The sequence below is a fragment of the Acomys russatus genome, chromosome 15 (genome assembly GCF_903995435.1).
Source record: "Acomys russatus chromosome 15, mAcoRus1.1, whole genome shotgun sequence".
Classification (NCBI taxonomy): Eukaryota; Metazoa; Chordata; class Mammalia; order Rodentia; family Muridae; genus Acomys; species Acomys russatus.
Genome location: NC_067151.1, coordinates 56,002,949 through 56,022,374, shown reverse-complemented (window position 1 = coordinate 56,022,374; position 19,426 = coordinate 56,002,949). Strand labels below are relative to the sequence as shown.

Sequence of the window (19,426 nt, the reverse complement as noted above, 5' to 3'; positions counted from 1 at the left end):
TTGGAAGCATGACAGCCTGTGGGAGCTGCGCAGCCCCTGAGAAGCAGGGCCTGAAGTGACAGCCACAGGACATATTGTGGGTCCTTCTTTTCCCTTGTGGCCATTCTGCAGCAGGCTTATCAGCCAAGATCACTATGTTCATTGTAATGTATTCTGCATATTTAATGACTGATATTAAAGTGAAAGTTTTCCCTCACTTAAATGAACGTATGTTTGCTAATTAGCCAAAAAGAAGCCAAAGCTGACGTTTTCATTTGCCTTTCTTCGTGTAATAATACAGTGTCAAGTCAGCCAAGAATATTATTTTCATGTTCTGAGACCAGTATTGAAAGAACTTACCTAGAGTAAGTGATCAGAAAACAGAAATGTTTTCTCCTGTAGAAACAGTAACAGTAGCTATTTATATTTACTTGTGAATAGTCAGATATTGTGTTTTCTTCTTTTTGTTTCACATGCTTGTATGACTACTTTCCAAAAGGTAAATATAATACTGAAACAATTCCAGTAGTTGGTGTATATATGTGCCAAATAAATACACCAATATCTACACATACATAGATTGATAGGTAAACTGTATTTCTGGTTGCTTTATTATACTAGTGATATTATTGATGAGGATCTATAAAAATGAACATAAAATTAAGTCCAGTGGTTTTTTTTTCTATGCCTTTGTCCTTCTGTATCTCTGTGTGTGTGTATGTGTGTGTGTGTGTGTGTGTCACAGAAACTAAATTCCCTAATGCCATTTTCTAAAAAAAAAAAAAAAAAAAAAAAAAATCCAAAAAACCTCAGATTAGTTTTCCAACTTTCTAATTTAAATAATTCATTAAAGGTGTGTCGCAGCAATATATAAAGCCTAAATAAGTAGAACCAAAATATTACTCTGACAGAATTAGTAATGCCAAGCCTGGGAAAGGATTTCACTGACTCCATTGGATCAGAGTGAAGAGCTAGCTGTGTTAAAACTATGCCTTTAAGAGGGTCTCTAAAAATGACTCAGGTTGGAGTCACATTTCAGGTCCTGGAACTGCTCTAGGAGAGGATGCACGGCTGCAATAGCTGTGTTCAGAAGGCTGAAGCAGCACATAGGGAGCTCCAGGTCTGCACTGGCTGGAGGGCAGTGCTATCTGTTGTCTGTTATCTGTCAAGAGTTACACAACAGGCCCTGAGGAGATGGTGACTCAGCAGTTAAGGGCTATTGCTGCTTTTGCAGAGGACCACGATTCAGTTGCCAACAGTTCCTAGTGGCTCACAAGCTTCTGTAACTCCAGTTCCAGAAGGTTCAACACCCTCTTCTGTCCTTCACGAGCATAGCACACATGGTAGACAAACATACATGCAGGCAACACACACACACACACACACACACACACACACACACACACACACACACGCACACACACACACATTAAAAATAAAGTGAAAGAAAGAAAGAAGGAAAGAACAAAGAATCACAGAACACACAATAGCGTAGCATGTAATCAAGGCATGGGATGTGGAGGGAGGAAGATTGGGTGTTCAAGATCAGCTTGCTACACAGGGGATTTAAGACTTGTTTAGATGACCCAGCATGGTTCAAAACCAGCTTTCATTACATAGGGAGTTCAAGGCCAGTGTGGGCTACCCAATCTCAAAACAACAACAAAAGAATTACAGAACAGTGACTTTTATGGCGGAAAGGAGGATTTGTTTTAGCCGGCATTTAGTAGGTGTTTAAGTGAACTCATTATGACTTTTTGTTGACATCATTATTTTCGGTAGCGAAAACACTGTTTGAAATTAAATCTGTGTTCATGGATAGTAGCTTCTCCTTCCATAAGATGGAAATTCCTGGGGCTATAATTGACATAAGTGATTTCAATGCTCTTCATGTCATTAGATGAACAATCATTCATCATACACTGGATGTCCACTCTGTGCTAAGCACTGAAGTGCTGCAATTTCATATTCTGGTATTAGTTTCCTTTTTTTTTTTTAAATTTGGAGACAGTCTCACTCAGGAGATCAGATTTGCCTCAGATGAATTCACTCATGGAGATCTGTTTGCCTCTGCTTCCCAACTGTTGGGATTAATAATGTGGGCCACCACTCATAAGCTAATATTACTTTTTAGCCAGGTATAATCACATGTATATAGTGTGGTGGGAATATAGAGAGAAGAGAAAGGAATTCTGCCTCAAGAATTACTTGAAGGAGGCAGTAACAAGCAGGAAGCTGAGAAAGTGTGAGGTAATTTTGTTACACTGACATCACTCAACTGTCTTTGGGAAGGGAGGAAAGAAAGAAAGTTCTATTTGGTAAATGTTATACATCACCAGAACTGGTCAACTTGTAGATAAGAGAGTATCTACTTTATTTTTCCCATTTGACTAGTAAGTTAACAGGTAGAAAGAAAGATGTAAGTTATGAAAGAAATCTTGGACCAATCATGTGTTTCCTAATCTGAGGCAGCAGGTTATGAATTTCCTTAGACTTCTTTCAGTCAAAGCTCATCTTTATGACCCAAGTTCCTCATATTATAGTATTTATATTCTATCTTGTACAGCGATAACTAAGTCATGACTGATGATGTTTTTCATCTCTTGATTTGTTCTTTGCATAGATTGAGGCCAAAGGTATTTACTAGGCTTAAGATGAGTTGATGTAAGTGTCAGGGAGTAGGTTGCATATGGAATGAAAAGATAATGAGACATGGGCTAAAATATACGGCCTAATAGACATAGTTACACTGGAGTTCAGTGATTGACATCTCAATAGAGCTAACTGAAGACACATAGAGAAAAGGGACTAATTTCAGCTGCTGAAACCAAAATCAGACAGTGGGTACTGAGAATTAAATGCTGGGATAGGTTTTGGACAGGACATTCCACACATGGGAACAGCATGGGGGATACATGGAAATTGACTGTGAGGTATTCTATGTCAGGCCAATGCAAGTGGTTTAGGGGCTAGCAGAGTGAAGGGGGTGACTAGACATGCAGAAACACAAAGTGGGGCTGAGATGGTGTTGAGTCTTTCGTAAACCAAGAAGCTTGAACCTTATGGAATGGAGGTGGAGAAGTGGGAGTATAGAAAGGTAACTTCAAAGAACAGAGCAGAAGGATGGGGGTTGGGCACGGGATAAACAGACCTGAGGGGTTTAGCTAAAGTCTTTACTCTGTCAAATAAGGGTCTAGATTAGTGGTTCTAAACCTTCCCGATGCTGCAACCCTTCAGTGCATTTCCTCATGGTGAGGTGACCCCCAACCATAAAATTATTGTCATTGCTACTTCATAACTGCAATTTTGCTACTGTTTTAAGCCATAATGTAAATATCTGATATGCAGTGTATCTACTATGTGACTCCTATGAGAGACTTGTTGAGAACCACTGGTGTAGATAGTGGGATGGCTCACTAGCTGGAAGTGTACCTTCTGCAAAGCCTGACGACCCAAGTTCAAAGAGGGGTCTGCAGTTGCCAGGCTAAAAAGTGATGTGACAAAGAAGTGCCAAACAACCCGAGCCACACCCTTAGAGTGACTGAAGAACAAGTCTTGATGGTGTGTCAGGGGATATCACGTATCCTTGCTTTCCCAAGAAAGAGTTGATTGCTGCAAGACAGATGGACTGGATGCCTGTGCATGCTGGACAATCCTGATCTTCACTCCGCTAGGCACGCTCCTCTCTAAGGACATGCAAGCAAGTTTGGATTGGTTGTCTGAATGTTTGTCAGAACCTGTTTCTTACTTCCCTGTTTTCTATTTCATATTGTTCATGCCTAAGACTAAGAGCTGCTTTTCAGGAGCGTGGAGCTCCTGTAATGCCAAAGTCTTTTGCTATGGATAAGAAGCATATGGGCAGAGTCTGTATTTTATATGCTCTAGCTGGGTTTCAATTAGCCTAGGTTGTTAAGGTTAAGTTTATATGGATATACATGTATTTTGAATAAAAATTAGTTCTACACAGCTTTTTCTTGTCTCTCAATTCTTAATACCAAAGGGTGAACAGCAAATAGTTTTTGAACTCAGCGGCCTGAAGAACACTGCCTCTCTAAGCTATTTTACTATTATTAACTGTAGCTTTATACAGTTGAAAAGAAAATTTTATGTGTATCTACCTGTAGACTGATATGATCTTTGCTTCTCACATCTTTCAGCCTACCTTAATTATGAAGGATTAAACAACAAATTCTTCAGCCATCTGAAAAAAATTAAGCACAGTAACTCATTAGAGCTATGCAAATGAGTTCAATGCTACCAAAGCAGCCTGCAGCTGTGCTCTGGCTGCACCTGGGATGGGAATGGGGCCTAAATTGGGGGAAGGGGAAGGATTCCATGGGTGCATGCTCTCTCTCTTCCCCTTTCCTTCTCCCCCCCCCCACCTCTGTCTCTCCGTCTCTCTGTTTGTCTGTCTGTCTGTCTCTGTCTCTCTCTCTGTTTTGTTTTTGTTTGGTTGGTTTGTTTTTGAGACAGGGTTTCTCTGTGTAGCCTTGCCTGTCTTGGACTCGTTTTGTAGACCAGGCTGGTCTCAAATTCACAGAGATCTACTTGCCTCTGGGATTACAGGTGTGCACCACCAAGCCTGGCTCCTCCATAGCTAGTCTCAAAACACACAGCCAAGGATACTGAGTTAGCATCTTAGTCCTATAGCTTTGGGGTCTAACGAGAAAGAATAGCATGAAAACAGGTTTTAAAACACCAATAGTAGCAGAGCCCAGACATTTTCCTGCTGTCTGAGCACCAGGATAGGAAGGTGTTAAACAATGTAGTTACTTTGAGCATTGACTAGGTGGCCTATCTGAATTTCCTTCTGCCCTACTCTTTGTTTTCTTTGATGATAGAGGCTTGTAGGCTGGGAGAATTTCTTCATGTCTGCTGATGATTAGATCCATTAGATCTAGAAACGCTGTCAGAATCCCGACACCACCACATCTAACTTCATTATAATCTTATTTGCATACTAAACAACACATTCCAGTATTGACACTGTAGCAAGGAAGGTAGTGCGCAAATTCCCAAAAAATCTCCATTTTCCCCGTTAAGACATTGAAATCCCTCTCCTTTCTTAGACAACCCTTCCCTCCTCTGTCACCCTATGTCTATAATCTTCCAACCCCCATGGGCTTAGAAGTTGACTCCAAGTTTGTTTCTCATTTTCTTGGTGAAGAAGATATTTCTCCTTTACTATTCAGTTGCTGGTGACATTGTTAGCTCCACAATTCTGAGGCGGTGGGATGGAGGTTGTTTGAGGGCAACAGGGTAACAATAATCAGAAGGCTAGGCCTGCAGAGATATCTCAGCAGTCAGGAACACTTGCTGGTCTTGTAAAGGACCTGGGTTCTGTTCCCAGCACCCACATGGAAACCCACAACTGCCAATAATTCCAGTTCCTGGCGATGTGACATCCTCGTCCTACCTCATTTGGCACCAGGAATGCATGTGGTGCACATACACACTTGAAGACACTCACATACATAAAAAAGATAAAAAGAAATCTTAAGAAAGTAAGAATTAGAAGCCTTGAAAGTCACTGAGAACTTATCTCTCTCTCATGAATTTTTGAAACGCACCACTGGTGTCCCTGATAACATATTAATTTAAAAAAAAAGAGAGAAAGTATCACATGTGCCTTTTGACAAAATTTGAAACATCATTCAAAAGAAAGGCATGTGGAGGCAGCAAGGCTTTGCTGCAGCCCTAAGAGAAGGCTATTTTCTCCTGGTAAAGCATGACTATTTTACAGAATTATTTTCTTTACCTAGAAAAGGAAATTGTACTCTGTTATATGATTTTGCTTAAAAGATTGGGTGTAGGCATAAGGTTATTATATAGTTTAAATTCTGAGTTTCTATCTAAATGTTATGTTAACTCTGCTCCCCAATTGTCCCTCTGCTATGTCAATAAAGCAGCTTACAGCCAATTGACTAGAAGGGGAGAGAATAGGGCTGGACTTCCTGTCAGCCAGGGGAGGAGGAGGAGTTAGAGGAGGAGTGATGGGGAGGGGGAAGGAAGGAGCTGGAGCCCAGGAAAACTACAAAAGTGCAACTATCACTGGGATGTTTGCTGGGAGTAAGACAGGATTTTAAGAACAGACAAACTGTTCGGATTGTATTGTGAAGCCTTGTATTATAAAAGAGTCTCAATTATTTGTGTGATAGCCGGGTTAAGAAATAAGCTAAGAGAAACCAACACTGTTTAACAAAAATAACTTCAACAATTTGGATCTAAGTTCTGTCTCTGGCCTTGATAATGAACAAAGACTAATATTGTCTTTCCATCCTAAGAATTGATTAAAAAGAACGAAAGAATTAATTCTAATAGGTCTGCCAATGATGTGGGCAGGAAACTCCCCCCCTTCCCGGCCCAGCCCCAGAGGAAAGCTGCCTGTTACAGAGACTTTAGAAAATGGTGTCACACCTACCTAAACGTGTAGGTCTATATGATGGTCCATGGCTTCACTCAGGGACCACTCAGTCTGTGAGAGCATTTCCTCTGTCCTGGAGGCTTTGGTCAATGTCTGCTCTCAACTCCTTCCGTCCTGTAGTAGCTATTTTCCCTACAGTGCTCTTTGTCTCGCCTGAATCCATTCAACAGGGAACCCAAGGATAGGAGCCCAAGGGGAGGCCAGAGGAGATCTCTCTAACACTGTCAGTATTGACATAGAGAGATCTCCCTTTTCTCGGCCATTTTCCAGCACAGAGTACAATGAACATAAAGGCACAAAACCATGTGAGAGCACACAACACAGTGCAGCCCACACGGACACTAAGAATGTGTGTGTGTGTGTGTGTGTGTGTGTGTGTGTGTGTGTGTGTGTGTGTGTGCATTTAAGTTGTGCTTTGAGAAAGAGAAACTTCCTGTCAGGATGACTAAGATCAATAAAACAAGTGACAGCTCATGCTGGAGATGATGTGTAGCAAGGGGGAACACCTGTCCATTGCTGGTGGGGTGCAAACACGTACAGCCACTTTAGAAATCAGTGTGGCAGTTCCTCAGGAGGATGCGAATCTATAAACTTGACGTTTCAGCTGTATCACACTTGGGTACATACCCAAAGGATGCTTCATCCTTCCACGGAGATACTAGCTCAACCATGTTCATTGCTGCTCTACTCAAAAATAGCCAGACTAGATAGATGTTCCTTAACAGAAGAATGGATATAGCAAACGTGGTACATTTACACAATAGAGTATTACTCTGTTGTTAAAAATAATAAAATCATGAAATTCAAAGGTAAATGGGTGAAGCTAGAAAAAAAATCATGGGCGAGGCATCCCAGACCCAGAAAGACAAATGTAGTATGTATTTGCTTATATGTCAATATTAGCTGTCAAACCAATACTAACTAAGCTACAATTCATAGAAACACAGAGGTTAAGTATAGAGTGAGGAAATAGAGTGGCAGATAGATCTCACCAGGAAAGGGAAATAGAAGAGTTATGAGTGGGTGGAGTCTGGAATAGGAGGATCACGTGGGGAGGAAAGGCAAGAGGGATACAAAGAGAAGAGAAGGCTGTTGCTGGCTCAGCATCCTGATGACGGAGATTGGTGTTGCCCCAAAGAACCCTACGACCATAAACAGCAGGAAGCAGCCAAGAGAACTACACCCCTTCTCCCCACTAACTTCATTTCCCTCCTACCTAGGGTGAGTGGATTGGAAGGGAGGTAGAGGCATTAAGAATCCCAAATAAAGTAGGTTAAAAAAATTAAAGCCTACACAAGGGTATTCACCATCTCCATACTTATCAACACAATACTTCAAGTCTTACGAGAGTGAGAAGGAAATACAAGGAATGTAAATCAAGACACAACAGAAATGTCTACTTCATAAAGACAGACAGGTTATAGTTTCTTTCTGTAGCTCCATACCGTCCCAAAGCTTTAGCATTGTGGACCGGGCCATCCCATGTGCTGATGATCCTAGGAAGTCAGGGCAGGAAGTCACAGTCAGTTGTGCAGGGGAAGGCTCTACAGAGGAAATCTTCCTGCATATAGAACATGTGTCAGATGTAGAGTGGAAGATAGGGTGCTAAATATTTGGGGATGGTCGTGTTGGAAAGCCACAAGGACCAGTCTACTCTTGTGAAGCCAAGCCTCTCTGCTTCATCTGTATCCTTTAAGCATCTCTTAAATGCCAGCCTGAAGGGTACCAGCAGCATGAGAAAACAAGACTAACCAACAGCACATCCTAAGGAACCCCGGTGGAGTATGGTCAGCTGGTCAATACAAACCCTGTGCTTTTCCTAAGCCTGTGATTATATTAGCTTGGAAAAGAGAACAGGGACCAAACTGACTCCCACACACCTGTAGCTGCCAAGTTTAAAGTTCATGGCTATACTTTGCTGACAGTTGTCTTATTTTTCTCACTGATAAAATTATACAATCTTTTAAGGTGTTTTAAGTACTCATGTTTTACACATGGACACACACACACACACACACACAAATCTTAAAACATACCAAAAATGACACTTTCTTTCAGTGTTACAGTTATTTTATATTTATAAACAAGTAGTTAGAAAAGATTTTTCACTTGTAATTCTCTGAAGACATACATTCAAACATGGTTATAACTGATGCTTGCGAGCCACCCTAGGGGTACTGGGAATAGAACCAGGTCTTTTTCAAGAGCGACAAGTACTCTTAACTGCTGAGCCATCTCTCCAGCCCAGCACTCTTTTCTTTCTGTTTTTCTATGTACAACACATTCATACTGAGCATCTAACTACAAAGCAGATGCTGAGCCTTTGATCACTATAAAAGTGGAAAGGGAGCCACTAGTGACAAGGATAGTCCTCTATGGTTTTTGCCAGTATCGTGCCTTATAGGACGATTATTATGAGAATAATAAGCAGGAAAGTTATGCTCTGGGCTGTACATTCCACATAATGCTTTTCCTTATCTCCGCATCCACAACTCGTAGGTTCAAATTCTCACTCTAAGGACTGGCTCTGGGTTTAAGGTACAAAAGGTATTTCCTTTGTCCTCTGTAATTCCCGGTTGTTCAGATGCCAATCTTACCCAGGAAAGCTCCGGCTCACAGGAGTCTGATGTGCCCCCCCTTTCACAGCTCTACCCACGCTCCACATTACCACAACGTGCACCACCCAGGCAACATGATGCTCTGGTTGCTGATGTTACCCTTTTCTGTCACCAATATCACCTTTAAAACACTGGCCTTTTTTCCTTCTTATCCACTGAATGCAACCAACGTGATTATGAACAAAGAAAGTCACACTTATTTTGAAATGATTAGGACTGTGACCTGGGAGCTAGGGACATATTCAGAGACCTCCACCAGCCAGTTCCTCCATGCTGCCCAGCTGCTTCCCCATGTAGTGACCCTTGGGACTGTGTCCACCTGGTGGAGGAAAGAGTGCAGTTCTTCAAACGGTTGCACTGGTAAAGACACCATTCCCAAGTATTGCTCCTAGGGACCTGAAATATGACATCTGTGTATAAAAACTAATGTCGCAAGTGGGCAGACTGTTACATCGTGCAGTCAGGATTATGACAGCACTTGTAAAACGGGATTGCGTGTAATCTCAAGCATCTGGTGGTTTTAGGGAAGGAGACCTTTGTATAGAGAGCCAGCTGACATCTCAGGAAACTGCCAATTTGGGCTCAGTGGAAATGTTAGCACTCCTGCGGGTGGGCATGCCTGACTCCCACATCAAAGATTCGTTTGCAAAAGCACAGGGTCTTGCTAAGAAACTGATCCAACAGTGGCCTGCTGTTTCCACCTTAAATGCCTAGAACACTTGCCACTGCGTTTTGGATTGCTTCTGTGACACCACCATCTAAGAAGAGAGATCTTATCAAAATTACTTCTACGTCTCTAAGAGTAAAATCTATTGACACAAGAAGTTTGGACATTTACTATTTATTCAACTCGCTAATGTTTGTGTGTGTTTGTGTTTGTGTGTGTTTTATGATCGTTTCTTTACATTTTGCTACCATATTTTTTTGTGTGTCTCCTGGTTCATTTACTGGGTCTTCCCTGGGAGAATTCTCTTTGATAAAACAGGAGGACTCTGCTTTGTGTCAGGCTTCTGATTGGCCTGACACACTTTCTTGAGTATTAAGTAGGTGTTCCTCACTTCCACAAGTGATCATGATGTTTCCGGCATGTTGTGCTGGTCAACAGACATAAGCAGACGTGCTCTATAGGCTACTTTGAAAGACGGCAGCTCATGGGACACATCCCTTGGGCTAGTGTCCAGATATAAGTGAGTATAAGTGAGAGAAGCATGGGAGAATGGGGAAATAGAAGGATCCAGAGGGTCCTAGAAACCTACGAGAACATTATGATGGGCCAATTTGGGCCCAGGGGTCCTGCTCAAACTATGGCATGAGTCAAGGACAATACGTGCAGGAAACTTCGAACCCCTAGCCAGATCTAGCCAATGGACAGGACATTCTTCACAGTTGAGTGGAGAGTGGGGTCTGACTTTCACATGAACTCTGGTGCCCCATATTTGACCACGTCCCCTGGATGGGGAGACCTGGTGGCACTCAGAGGAAGGATAGCAGGCTACCAAGAAGAGACTTGATACCCTATGAGCATATACAGGGGGAGGAGGTCCCTCTCAGTCACAGTCATAGGGGAGGGGAATAAGGGGCAAATGGGAGAGAGGGAGGAATGGGAGGATACAAGGGATGGGGTAACCACTGAGATGTAATATGAACACATTAATAAACTACATTAAAAAAATAAAAAAGATGGCAGCTCTCCATATTCCAAGCAGCAGTTTTAGGTTTATAGTTCCTCCTTGTTTTTTCCGATGATACTTATTACAGGGGATTGTTGTGGTTTGCGCATGGAAGACATAAACACAACAGGCTCATCTATGTGTTCGGTGTTTGGTCCCAGGTTGTAGCGCACTGCGGTATTGGGGGTGTGTCTAGGTGAAGAATGTAGATCACTGTAGACATGCCTCTGATGATCATATTGGATCCGAGCCCCTCTCCTCTGTCTTTGTTCCCTGTCCCTCACCGTGAGAAGCGTCTACAGCATGAACTAGTACAAAGTAGAGACATCTGCCTTCATCAGAACTCCCTTCACTTTGTACTGATGTTACCTGAGGCCACGGCCACCGGTTTGATACTTACAAGTTGACATTGATCTACGATACAAAGACCGTTATTTCTGTTTTGCTGCCATAAAAGCAAGATTGTCAGTCCTAGGGCAATATAGATAGGGCAGAAAGATGTCTCATTCCTGTCACCAGAAAAGCCATTGCTAAAACACCTATCTTACCTTAGAATCACCTTGATAACAGCTCATGGTCCAGAGTGATGGAAGTTCTCATCATCCAGTCTTTGTCTTGAAGAAAGTATCACACCACCGACAGAGCGAGGACCAGTGGGCTGGAGTTATAGCTGTACCACCATCATAAAAAACAACAACAAAAGCACACTTTTGAAAGGCTGTCATCTTGATCAAAGTGGACCGTTTTCTATGTTGGAGTTCTATACTGATGCTAAGAGTTCTAGAAACACACAGGTAGGTGCCATGCTTTTGGATCTTTGTCATGACTACCAGATATGGATGGAGGAATCTTTAGCAACATATTAACCTTTATACAGAAAGTCCACCTTTATTTCTATCACACCCTAAAAGGTAAACATTTATAAGGACTTCTTATTGCTTTTCTTACCTTTAGTGGTTTGTATTCTATAGGACATTTATGAAACTAACTTCTAAATAATTCCAAAGCTTGCATTTCATATGGGGGAAGATACACTTACATATATCCAAGCTATCTTACCCAACTATTTTGCATATTCCTCCCATTTCAAATGAGTTTTTGTTGTTGTTTGTTTGTTTTGTTTTGTTTTTGTTTTTCGAGACAGGGGTTTCTCTGTGTAGCCTCGGCTGTCTTGGACTCACTTTGTAGACCAGGCTGGCCTCTAACTCACAGCGATCCGCCTGCCTCTGCCTCCGAGTGCTGGGATTAAAGGCCTGCACCACCACCACCTGGCTTCAAATGAGTTTTTATTAATTTTAAATCATGAATAGGTGTTGTGTCTGCATGTGGATACGTGCCTGCAGAGGCCAGAGATGCCAGCTCTCCTAGTACTAGAATTATAGACAGCTGTGAGCCATAGAAACTGAATTTGGGGCCTCTGGAAGAACAGCAAGTCTTCTTAACTGTTAAGATATTTCTCCATGCCCCCTTCCATTGTTCAACTTTTTCTTTCCATGCCTACAGTCAGCATAGCTGCTGGCAGATCTCTTCTCTGTTCTCCTTCAGCAAAGGCTTTTTCCTGTTTCTGGCTTCTTTCCAGTCTAAACAACACCTACATTTCACATCTTTCTTCATTTGGATCATCTTTTCTTAAAAAAAAAAAAAAAATCTAAAAGTTGAAATCTATTCTTAATGAATTCTAGTGGCAGAAGGGTTTCAGATAGCGTTTCCTTGGAAGTAATGGCTATTCCTTATTTTCAGTTGCAGAAAACACAGTCTTTTATAGCATTCAATGAAAAATACATTTGCCAATGAATTTTGCTTAATTTCTTTAAGATTTTGACCAAAGGGCATATCCTGTAACATGAGTCTTCAACATTGTCTTTCTAAAGCAAGTTTGTATGGCCTCACTCTAATGAGCTTTAAGAAATCCTTGTTCACTTTTTTATTTTTTTTTTACACTTGGGGTCCGTGTGAAAAGAAACCACACTGGAAATGTTAAATGGCCCCCAGGCTATCTCCAGGAACTGTTTCAGGCCTCACAGTCAAATATCGCCACCTACTGGCTCGTAAAGGTTCCTACAACATCTCGTAACCATTTCAGCAAGTCAGAAAACTCACTGTTGGTGAAAGACAACAAGGCATCAACATGAAAATGAGGAGTGTGAAGAACTTTTTCTCCGTGGAGAGAAACAAAAAACAAAACAAAACAAAACCTAACAATTAGTGTTTTAGAAGACCCGACTTTTGAAGTTTCGAGGTTAAAAAAAAAAAAAAAAAACAACAACTTAAAACAAAGCCAAACAAGTGTATTGTACTACGTTTAGGCTTTCAACTTGATTTGAATATACTGAGTGGAACAGAGTTTAAGAAAGACTGCTTTCCGAGTTACCAGCGCGCCCCGGGTATTATGCATAGCGTCCTCCTTGCGGGCACCTTTTGAGACAGTACACATCTCAGAGCTTCTGTATGCAGTTTTCTGCGCAAAACTTGAGCCGCTTAAATGCACAAGCGGTGTAAATGCCTACAGCTTCCCGCGTGGGTTTCCCTGCCTGTAAAACACGCCATGCCTTGTCTAAAGTACTGTGAGGACATGACACGCAGAAGCGTGAAAGGGCTAAAACTGTGTTAACGTTATCTAGTTATCGTCCAGGTCACGCGATCTGCGTTTTAAGGAGACTCAGAGAAGTTAAGGCGCTTTAGAAGCCACCCCCTCCCGCCCTCATTCTATAAAAGTCCCCCACCACTATTTTGGGTCAAACTAGTAATTCAAGATTTGCAAGCTCCATCCATCAAGACAAAGAACGTTCCCAACCTACCCACATCTCCCTTAAAAGGGAAGCACGCAAGTTCATAGTGTAACTTGTTTTGTAAACGCCTTCAAGTCTTCCACGCGCCAAACCCCACTCGCTGGGGCTCGCTTTTCCCGTCCCAATTGGCCAGCGAGGCTGCCACTCCAAGTGGCTTTCCCCTGTCGCCAGCGCCTTCTCCGGCATTTCAAGGCTCGGTCCCGCCCCCTCGCCTCCGCGGGGAGGCCGCTGATTGGTCGCAGTGGGGGTTTGGGGGAAACTCCGCGTGAGGCACGCCAGGCTGAGGCGCCGAGCCCGAGGCACCGGAGGCGCGAGGACGGCACGAGCCCCGCTGGCCACGCCCTGCCCTGCCCCGCCCCGCCCCGTCCCCGAGGCCACTGCTCCAGGCCACTGCTTCCGCCCCAAGCGCAGATCCAAAGCTCTGGCGGCGGTTTGCGCTCGTTGGTCCAGGGATTTTTAGGTCTGGCCTTAGAAGACCCGACGGGGTGAGGCGGGGACGGGAGCTGAGCTGCTGGGGTGACCCGGCGAGGCGAACCGCTGCCAACGGCCGCCGCCGCCGCCGGGGGTGCCCTCGCTCTGGGTCCCAGGCGCCACCGTCGAGCGAGCGGCGTCCGCGGGCTAGCCTGCGCGGCCGCCCGGTCCACAGCGGCTTTGGGTTTGGGGGTTGTCCCGGGGAGGGGGCGGCTCGGGCTCCTGGCCACCTCCGTTTCCGGCCTCGCTGGCCTCCCGCTGCCGCCGTTGCGCCGGAGCGGGGCCGGGCCTCGAACTTTTGCTCCGCCGGGCTACTGCGGAGCGCATCTGCGTGAGTGGCTGTCGGGAGCCAACTGCCCGTCGTGCCCGCTAACGCACGCACGCAAGCGCAGCAGCCTGGGGTGCGGGGGTGGGGTGGGGGGAGGACCACGGTGGCCCCGCAGGAGCCCGGCCCGGTGCTAGAGCCTCCTGGCCTCCTGCAAGGGTGGGTGGGCTGCCTTCCTGGTGAACTATCAGAGGGACCTGAATGGACTTAGAAAATCGTGGCTTCCAGGAATCCGCCCCATTCAGCCTTCCAGAATTGAGTTAAAATCAGGAAGCACCATGGGGTAGCATATACAAGGCGATAACATACCGTCGCTTGTGAATATGCACGTGGAAATTTTTGCTAATTTAAATAACAGGCGGGCTTCATTCCAAGGATCAGGACAGTGCAGAGTTCTAGAAACTTCCTTTGTAGTCTTTCAGAATTATGTTGACTTAGCGCTGTATTAGGTCGATTTGTTTTCAGGTATACTGTTTAACATATTGTTTTAATGTTAACTGTATGCCACGGAAGATATAAAGGTTGTTGTTCGCACTGTATTTGCCAAATACCAACAGTGCCATGGTTTAAAAGCTAAATTTCATATCAGTCTTGGATTTTAACATTAATGCCCAAAGTATAAAACAGCTCATGTGAAGTCCAAACAACCTGATAATGTAAGGAGTATTTATCCCAAGAATTGTGCAAGCACTTTGTATGGCTGGAGTTAAGCCTTAAGTGTTAAGTGGTGTCGTTTTTGTTGGTGGGAAACTTAGATGTACCATAACATTAAGAAAAGATGGCAAATAAGTAATTTATATAAAATTTAAAATGTAATGCTATCTTATTTTACTATCTGATGGTTGGCAAGGTAAGAAAATATGCCGGAAAATATGATTTCTTTGTTCACGTTGATAAGATTTCAAATGACATTGAAGACTAAGTAAGAAATGGTAGCTAGTGTAGTTTGGACAAGCATTTGTGGATATTTCTCTTAAGTTCTAAGAACACATAGCTTTTGAGTTTAGTATGTAAAATTTGTATACAGCTATTTGAGATAAGTTTTCCATGCGTGGGAGAGTGCAGGAGTGTGCATGAAAGTCAGAGGGTAACTCTGAGGAGTTGATTCTCTCGCGGTGGGCTGCACAGGTGGGACTCAAGCTTTCAGGCTTGAGTGGCAAGTGCCTTAACCCACTGCATATTGTAGCTCCAAGTGGTTTTTCCTAAATAGCTTTATTTTTCAATATTAAATTTAAGCCTGTACTACAGGCATGAACTACCTAGAGCTAAAACTTTTAAACATTATGTTTAACTTTTGTAATTAAACATCTTTTCATTCTTTAATAGAAAAAGCTTAAAGTGGAATTGAACAGATCCATCTCTGACTTTATATTTAGAAATTGTCTTAGCTGTATAGGACCACACTTTTTAATTTTCAACCATGTTGCCTGTAGGACCCTGTCTCACTAAAGTGTTGCTCAAAATCTCCAATAACCTGCACACAGGGATTTGGTGTACCATGCTCAGTAACATCTAAAGTAACAAGATTGTAGTAAAGCATTCGATGTCTTAAATTATTAAGCTGCATGTAGTTTTGAAGACTTAAACTTTATATAATGTTCCCCTTATTAATCTGAGATATTTTTGTGATAATACAGAAGATGAAGTTTCAGTTTTAGTTTAGAATACAAATAGAACAATCTTTTTAGACAAATAATTTTTCCCTCTATGAGTTGCAGAAATTTTGTTGTACTTGTCATTTTTTTCATTACTATATTCTTTTGGAAGTTAGTACAAATCTGAAAGACACACACACACACACACACACACACACACACACACACATGTGTAGGATGTATGTGCATAGAAGTACAGTTGCCTTGGGAAGCCAGAGGCATCATCTCTAGGAAGTGGAGTTACAGGCCATACTGAAGTCACATAAATTTTATCCCTGAATTATAGAGAAGGGAACACACACATTTAGTGCTAATGCAGGTTCCAGATTCCTCCTCGACCTCCTCCTCGTCCTCCTCCTCCTCCTCGGCCTCTTCCTCCTCCTCTGATAACAACTCATCCTACTTTGTTTAAGTTAGAAGAACCTAAAAATGATAAGCAGAAATGAGATGGTGTCTGTTATTCTGAAACAAGCAGAGGAGAAAGAGAAGAGCTTTTATCTACGCTATAGTTGAGCCTTTAAAATGTGGCTTTATTATCTAAATAACCCCAGCTCTTGAGAGGCTGGGGCAGTTCAAGGACAATTTGGGCTAAGTAGCAAGATTCCTCCCTTGCGGAGTTTTCACATAGACATTTAAAAGTGAATATTCAGATTTAGGTGATGCTGATGGGTAGATATTCTGTGTCATGATACAGCAATGTTGGATTTGTTTGTGTTTTAATTCTTTGAAGTTTTTCCTTTGCTTTTTAATTTGTTTAATTTTGGAGACAGGCTCTCACTATGTATCCCTGGCTGGCCTGGAACTGCCCAGGAAGACCAAACTGCCTTCATAGTCAAAGCAATCTGCTACTACTGCCTCCAGAGTGCTGGGATTAAATTTATGTGCCACCAGATCTGGCTAGACTAGGAGATCTTAAAGATGTTTTCTGATTCTACTTGGGCCAGTGAATGCTAATTTCTCTGTGTGTACTGTTTACTCAGGCACTGGCCACCATTTATATATTTGAGTCTGGGTTTCTTCACTTACTGGTAACTGAAGTGGTATGGTTAGCCTTCCCAGAGATCTACCACATTTTTAAAAAACAGGTTCTGAAGATGGAACTCAGGTTCAAACATTTTTCTGATTAAGATGTCTTTCTGGCTTACTTTTTAAATATGGAAAGTAATGTCTTAAGGAAAGTGGGCAAAGTAGGCAGTTTCATGGATGGGGCCCAAGTGGGTAAAAATGTTTAAAATGAGGGAACATTTGTATAGGCAAATACCTAATGTGGTTATCTGCGTCACAGTGTTTGCCTCTGTGTTTTTAAATGAGCAAGGATAGCAACATCTCACAGATTATTATCATAAGTAGTAAATGGGATTCATCTAAGTCCATTATTTTTAGTGAAATCATAATGTCCCTTTAGTTTCTTTATTGAATATGCATCGTTTGGGGGTACTATGTGGTACCTGGAAAATAAAGACTACACCTTAAAGTCTGGTGGGGACTGAGGGAGAAAGGAGAGAGAGGGCAGAGGTAGAAGAAGAGGGGATAGGCTATCACAGCACTCTGAGGTGGGTTCTGTGATAAAAGCAGACACTAAGTAATACCTAATTTAGAATTGGGAGCTGTGTCTTGGAGAGAATTAATGGTAGGAAAGTTAACGGAAGTAGGGGAAGCACCTGGAATCAGTGAACATAGGGCTGACAGATGAGAGTGTGGAACATTTGAGAAGTCACAAATAAGTACACATTTGGCCACATAAGAAGTGAAGTTGGGGAAGGAGACACAGCTAGGTGATGAGAGGTCCACTCTGACTCTCCATGTGGGCTGGAGTTTGTCTTTAAGGAGCAGTAGGAAGCTGGGCAGGCACAGTGAGCCATGCCTGTAATCCCAGCACGGGGGAAGATTCCTGAATTGAAGTCAAGCCTGGGTTGCACAGGTAGCAAGATACTGTCTCAACAAAACCAATGCAAACGTAAAGAAAACCTGCCTGAAAGGGCTCTTTAGAAAGCATACACAGAGAAGTGAGAAGGAAAGGTATATTCTTGCCAATGATGACAAATTTTCAAGTTTCTTATAAATTGCCTATTAATTTGTATATGCCCATGTAAGATATGTGAATTTATATATGCTTATCTAAAAACCCTACATTTACAATTGCTATTGTTGTAAATGTCTTGTTCTCTAGAGTGTTCTTTAAGTTTTTCTGTAGTCAGTAAACACAGGGGCATGACATTTTAAAAAGTGGTTTTATTACATTTATTTTATGTACATTTTGTCTGTATGCATGCAGGCGTAGGTATGTGTGTGCATGTATGTGCATGTATGTATGTATGTGCAGCACGTGCGTACTCACAGAGGCCAGAAGAAAGCATCTGATCTCCTGTAAGTGTAGTTATAGATGCTTGTGAATCAGCATGTGGGTGCTGACACTTGAACCCAGATCCACTGGAAGAGCAACAAGTGTTCCAAACCACTGAGCATGTCTCCCGCTCCAGGCACGTCTTTCTTTAATAGCCTATAAACATGCTAATGTGTAGTTATATAGTGACTTTTAACCCAGTTTGTGTAAGGATAGTTATTTGGTAGGTTGTTGCTTTTATAAACAATGATCATTGAATTTGTATCTGTAGCTTCCATTCTTGAATTACCAAGAACATAGGTATTTTGTATTTAATAGAAATTGTCAAATATTGCTATAAAAAGAAGAAGTTTCTAGTTTAAAGTATTACTGCCAATGGTTCATGAATCGTTGTTAGTTTTTTTTTTTTTTCTGAAAATTTTGTTGGGTTCTTCAAAAAATAATGTTTGGGTGCCTATTGTAGGTACTAGGGAAAGTATTGACAGCTCAGATATTGGGCTGTAGGAAAGCTGTTTTGTTTGTTCTACAGAGGTCTATTGATGTTTTTATAGCTAATAGACAAGTTTTTAAATTTTAGAGATTTCACATGAAAATTTTCTAAATTTCTGGCTTTAAAGAAATTTGTGCATTTGCTATAGTTGGTGTCTTATGTTCTGTTCCTGTTGCTGTAATAAAATATGCTGTCAAAGTCAGCTTAGGGGAGAGTTCATTGGCTCACATTTCAGTGGTACAGTCCATCATTTCAGGGATGTCAAGGAGGCAGCAGTTAGAAATGGTTGGTTCCATTGCATCCATAGTCAGGAAGCAGAGAGGAGGGGGATCCATGCATGCTACTTCTCAGCTCATTTCCCTGCTCCATACACTCCAGGGTCCACTTCTGATGGAATGGCTCCATGTACAGTAGTTGACGTGGTCCACATTAATAATCCTCCAGAGGCATGTCCAGAGGTTGTTTCTCAGGCGACTCTGGATTCTGACCTGCTGACAATCAACACTGCCCATCACACTGGGGAAGATACGTTCCCTCATGGTAACAGTTTTCTGGAGTTGATATTTCCCTTTTCACATGATGTACACAGAGTATAGTTGAATATGACTCATTCTTCTTCTGGGGTCCTATATTCATCCTCTAAGCATTTGTTAGACCTTGA

The 19,426-nt window shown here is 42.4% G+C and overlaps 1 protein-coding gene across 4 annotated transcripts in view; it reads left to right on the top strand.

Annotated features, from left to right (window-relative positions):
* The first annotated feature begins 13,842 nt into the window (after positions 1-13,842).
* The window catches only part of Rbm46 (RNA binding motif protein 46), a 33,146-nt gene continuing 27,562 nt past the window's right edge, over positions 13,843-19,426 (top strand). For 3 of the 4 annotated variants that reach the window (XM_051157350.1, XM_051157352.1, XM_051157353.1), the window contains exon 1: positions 13,852-13,940. The gene's annotated coding sequence lies outside the window, so the exon portion shown is untranslated. Of the gene's footprint in view, positions 13,966-19,426 lie in introns of all 4 variants that reach the window. The other variant, XM_051157351.1, reaches the window with a different exon arrangement.